This window comes from Esox lucius, chromosome 5 (assembly GCF_011004845.1).
Source record: "Esox lucius isolate fEsoLuc1 chromosome 5, fEsoLuc1.pri, whole genome shotgun sequence".
NCBI classification, from domain to species: domain Eukaryota; kingdom Metazoa; phylum Chordata; class Actinopteri; order Esociformes; family Esocidae; genus Esox; species Esox lucius.
Window position 1 is genome coordinate 5,673,078 of NC_047573.1, and position 6,309 is coordinate 5,679,386.

The window sequence follows — 6,309 nt, forward strand, 5'->3', positions numbered from 1 at the left end:
ATACACATCGATGAAGCTGAAGTGGAGAGAGTCTCCGACTTCAAGTGCCTGTGTATTCATCAAAGATGACCTCACCTGGCCCAGGCAAGCAGACTCGGCAGTGAAAACCGCCCAAAAGTGACAATACTTCCTGAGGAGACTTTCTGGGAAATCTCTCACCAATGTCTACAGGTGCACCATTGAAAGCATCCTCTGAGGCTGCATTACTGCCTGGTACGGCAGCTGCTCCACTGCTGATCGCCAGACCCTCCAGAAGGTTGTAAAGTCTGCTGAGCGCATCATCGGCTGCCCTCTCCCCTCTACCACACACAATACCTTAGGAAAGCCCTGGAACATCATCAAAGACCACAGCCACCCAAGTTATGGTCTGTTCACACTGCAGCCGCCTGGTAGACGCTATGGGGCATCAGGGCACACACTTCCAGATTTACAAACCCTCGGGCCATAAGGCTCTTCAACCACCAACACTGATCTATGATCACATTGATTACATTCCAAATGCTCTGCTGTCTTTCTATGTACATTCAATGTACACACGAATATTTTAATGTACCATTCATAAGCACACGTGTTTTTGCTTTATCTATTTCTTAATTCTCACTGCGTAGATGTCGTTTGCGTAGATGTCACAAGAATTTCATTGTTCATGGTGACGCTACGTTATTTGGTGCATTTGATAAATGAAGACCTTGACTCACTATTCATTAGATAAATATCTCATAACATACTGATTGACACAAGGTAGAACAGTGGACCCAAATGTGGACACAAAGGCAGGATAGGTTTCCGTATAATATGTTTCATAAACGGTTCAGGGAAAAGCAGTCTCGTATTCGGTGAGTATGCAAAGGTCTGCGACAGAGCAGTATGGCTGAGGCACACGGGTCGGCAGACTCGTTGTTGGTGGTCAGGCGGAGGTCGGTGATGGGAGCAGAACGGCAGAGGTACACAGGGGCAGACAGACGTGCTGGTCAGGGAATCAAACAGGCAGAGAAAAAACGGGAAGACAGACAGACGAAAATGGCAACGGGGCGATCACTGGAAATAAGGAAGGCTGGAAACAACTGTGCTGGACAAGACGACCTGGCAACTGCTAGAACCGAGAACAGGGGTTAAATACACAGAGGGCAAATGGGGAAACCCCTGGTGGGGGGAGAAGACATAACAACAGGGGAAACACATCAGGGGGCGTGACACCCATTGAAGCAGGATTGCGTGAAATGGGTGGCTTGATGTGTAATGTGTAATCTTGGTGTTCTGATTGACTCAGACCTAACATTTAACAGTCATATCAAAGTGGTCACCAAAACAGCGTTCTATCATCTAAAAAATATAGCCAGAATCAAAGACTTGGTGTCCCAAAAAGACTAAGAGAAGCTCATCCATGCTTTTATCTCTAGTAGGGTTCACTACTGTGATGGCCTCTTAACTGGACTCCCGAAAAAGGCTGTAAAACAAGTGCTGCTCATTCAGAATGCTGCAGCTAGAATATTAACCAGGACCAAGAGAACATTCACTTTTTGAATGGAATTACTGAAATAAATCAACTTTTTGATTATATTCAAATTTTATGACCAGCACCTGTAATCAATACATCGGTAATTACATTTCAACTTTTTACTTTCACAGGATCTGAAAAATGCATTTTAATATGGGCTTCAAAAAAAAAATTGTCATGTATTTTCTACAATGCATTACATTTGTAATGAGAGCATTGTTGACGGTGAAATACATTTGGACAAAACTGAAATGTATTTATGCATTTTTAAATACATTTCAGAGAAAAAGGTGAAATAAATGTTGATACCTGAAATGTATTTTGAATAAAGATAAATGTATGTATACAATTTTAAATACATTTCAGAATAAAAAGTGAAATACATTTTGATACCTGAAATGTATTTTGAATTAAGTTAAATGTATTTGACATATATTCACAATATATTCTACATACATGTGAAGTATTCATTTGTTTTGATGTTTTCATTTGAGTATTTGTTTTTATATTATTGTACTTTCATATATTTATCTTTGTAAAGCACATTGAATTGCTTCGATGTATGAAGCTTGCTTGCTTATAAAGGGTTTCAAGCGATACAGAAGATTATTGAAATGATTATCTGACACTCTAAAATATTTTAAACACGCTCTTCGTCCATATTACGCATCTGCTGAACAAACACACTGTATTCTAGCTAGATAGCTATTATATTGTTTACCAACTATACAGATACTTCTTGTGTGAAGATGTCCTGCTCTACAAGTGAACAAACCAAGTGCCAAGCGTTATTCCATTTCGTTATTCAATAAATTTTACTAGTTCTTTCAAACGCGCCATTCCAGAAACCGTCTTCCCCGATTTAGCTAGTTAGATACCTATTGGCTGTTTATCAATTCCAAGTACGCTAAGAAGGTACTTGTGTCCTTGAGAAGAAAATTTTTGCCAAGCGGCCTTGTGAGCACAGTCTTGCAAGTTCATGAGGACAGAGAACGTGCCAATCTAGATTGAGATGCATGTGTACTTGGCTATTGCGCAATTCCACTCTATTAGGGCTGTAACCTCCTCGTAGTCCCTGAATAAAATATTAATGTTAATATGAACGGCAAAAGGTTGTATGGAGACTATCCATAATCATATGATATGTGACATTTGTATATGAGATTTTAAGTGAAAATCAACTGCAATTCTAAAAAAGCTGGCCCTCTCTACCAGTACTGTAATTACTTAACTTAGCTAATGTTAACTAGCCTCTCCAGTGCACTGAATAATGTTAGCTAGCTGATCGAAAAATCTTGTGCAAATTTATGAATTAGCCATTTCTTAAATAAAATAAGCAAATATTCAGTGACTACAATGTCCATTTCACATCTCGTTTTTTTTCAGATGATGATTTACAGGTACCGTTTACCTGAAATAAGAAAAGTTAAAACTTATTACAGTTGTGGAGATTTTCCTGCTCTCCTAACATCTTGCAATAACTTCTGGGATATCAGATGTGTTCTCGCTGAACAAGTCACTAACCCATGCATCCTCGATAAAAGAGGTGGATCAAGTACACATCTGGGCATTTTATGCGTTCTTGGTAAATTGCGTTCTTTGGATTGGACCGTACTTGGGCCTTGAAAGATGACGTCAAACAAGTAAACAAGTAAGGACAAAAACACGGATTGATAAACGGCCATTATATTGTTTACCAACGAAGCTTTCCAGGGGCCTGTTGCACAAAACCAGGATAAGGGATTAAGTTGGGATATCCAAGTTATCCTGGATTGATTTAGCTTTGACTTGGTTGCACAAAAGCAGGCTGAATTAAACCCAGCCAAGTAACCATGGAGATGTATTCTTTGCAGCTAGCCTGCTCCAGAGCAGGCTAACAGCCAGGCTAAGATTAATCCTGGAGTCTTGTGTAAAATCAGCTGCCGCTCAGATCCGAAATAAACGTATTTAACAGTCGTTCCGTTGTCTTCTGAATGTGTTCTGCTTTATTGTTATTAACACGCATTACTTGTCACTATTGCTGTGACGAGTTTGATTTAAATCCTACTATTGCAGTTTAGATGGTTTGAAATGGTTGATGAATTTGCAACAGGGATTTCAATTAAGTCAGTGATGAGGGCAATATATGAAGTCCCATTCACCTGTGTTCCTCCCTGCACCATGGCATGCCCATTTCTGAATGACGTTTTGGATGAAGAAGCGCTGATATTTAGACGTGCTTTCAAACGTGAGAGGGTGTTTCGGGACAGATCAGACCCTTTAGCTTTTCCCGACGAGTACCTGCATGAGAGGTATGGATTTACTGGAGATGGAATCCGTTAGTGTGTGGCAATGCAATTTTTTTAGAAGCAGCATGTTTTTATATGCCGTGGGACATGCCGAAATTCTAAATAAAGGCACTATTTGCCGTTGTGTCAGAAGTGTGTTTGGCACTGAAATCCTTGGCACACATCTTTATTACCTTCGCTGGCCACAGAAGAATGTGCCTCATCTAAGAGATTTCTACAAGATTGCAGGTAACATGAATTACAGATTACAAAAACGTGTTACATTACAATAGTCACAGGATATACTCAGACTATTTTATGTTACAGCGTTCCCTAATGTCATTGGTGCGCTGGACTGCACACAGATCCACATTAAACGCCCCTAAGGGGCCCACGAGGGAGATTGTGTCAACAGAAAATCCTTCCACAGTATCAATATTTCATGTAAAAATTAGCCCAAATGTATTCTGTGCATGACATGTATACTGAATAGGAAACATTGCATTGTTTCAGATGATCTGTGTTGCTGCCTGCATCTTTACCAATGTGGAGGCAAAGTGGCCTGGGTCCTTCCATGACTCCTGAGTTTTAAGGTCCAGTACCATTTTCCAGCGACTATCACAAGGTAGGCCACACACATTTCACTGATAAACACAATTGCGTCAAAGGTTTTACTTGTGTAGTTGTAATGATTACATTTTATATTCTCAGGTGAATTCTCTGGCGTTCTGCTGGGAGACAAGGGTTATGCCTGTGAGACATACCTTCACACTCCCCTTGCAGACCCTCAGACAACAGCACAGCAAGGATACAATATTGCCCATGCAAGGCAATGCCAAGGCATTTGGCCTTCTCAAGTCACGATTTCAGTGTCTCCACCACCTGAGGGCCACACCAGACAGGGCCTGTGACATTACTGTAGCCTGCACGGTCCAACACAATATTGCCTGTCTGAGAAAGGAAAGGGGTCCAGCAGTGGCACCGGAGATTGAGTGGGACAATGCAGCTATATTCCCAGATGACATTAATGGCAGGCTGGTCAGAGACCAATACATTATTTCAGATGAGTGATTTCATTGTCTTGTCCTTCTCCAATAAAGGATTGTTTGTGTTACTCCTTAATTAGGCCTAATGTTTTATTCGATATTATAGTAGCTTACTTTGGTTTCATAACCTCAATTATCATCTCACCTCACTGAACTAATAACTTTGCATAGTGTAGTGTACATTCATCACACAGGGAACACCACAATGCTTCTTAAGCTTTTTATTTTAGTGCTGTCACTTGCCAGTTTAGAGCTTGGGAGAGAGAAAGAAAAACATGATTAATACATTGTTTTACAGATGAGCTAACAGTGTGGATTGAAGTCACTTATTTTTCTAGTTTCTGGATTTTCCACAGTGTTCTATTATTGATTTCTATACCAAGGTCCAGATCCTGGAGAGTCCTTAAACTTACAGCAATCTGTGCATCTGCCAGCTCTATTTGCTTGTTTAGATGTCATGTATACAGACATCTTACGGTTTGTGAATTCTGTAAACCACCCATTGATTAGCACAGCAGGAATTGTGCATAATTCAGATTTCCATTAGCCCGTACTTACTATGTTGCCAGGCTGGCTGTCATACTGTACTGCGTCTGGATCCTGTTACATACAGATCATTCCATCACAGGCCTTCCTTGGTTCAAATCAAGGAAGCCGCCCCCCCCCCCCCCCCTACTCAAAGACACCTACAGTACAACCAGCACATTTAGCACACAACGAGATACAGCACTGAAACCGACAACATAAAAAAAGCATATTAAAAGCAATTAAAACAGTAGATATTTTTAAATACTTACGCATTCAGTCGGTCCTGCACATTATATGCTTTACCTCTTCATAACTTTCCATAATTAGTTGCTGCTCCTCGGGTGAAAAATATGCCGCAAGCGTCTTCTCCATTTCTGAATCAGTGAATCTGTGATCGATACCGTGGTCTATTTAAGAACGCCGTGGACGTGCACTTATCCCGACTATCTACACCTGGCTTAAGCCGCGATGAGCGGATCAAGCTAAGTCAAGCTGCGCTTTTTCAGTTATCCTGGATTTCTTCATTCTACTTTTGTGCAACAGGCCCCAGGTTCCTATCATCTCGTTTGTATGTGTTCGGTTCTTTAAGAATCTCCCCACCGAACGGGGCATCAGGAGAGGACACGTTGTTATGACTCGTTGTGGTTTTTTATTTAAACTGATTGATTTTCCACAAACAGCTAATTAGTCCACAAATAGCAGGTTATAAACCTGTAGAAATACAAAGGCTATAGTATAAACAACAACATTAGCCACATACATAATATACCAAATTCTGAACATACTAATATGAATAGAATATACATTTCAATATAGTCACTATTATAAATATTATAATATACTTAGTGTTTAAAAATGACTAAACACAGCACATTTCTCTAAACACAGAAATATACATCAATGTAAAACACATCAAATGTACAGCAATGTCAATGTTACATATTGAACTAATAGCCCAAAACCACAAAGG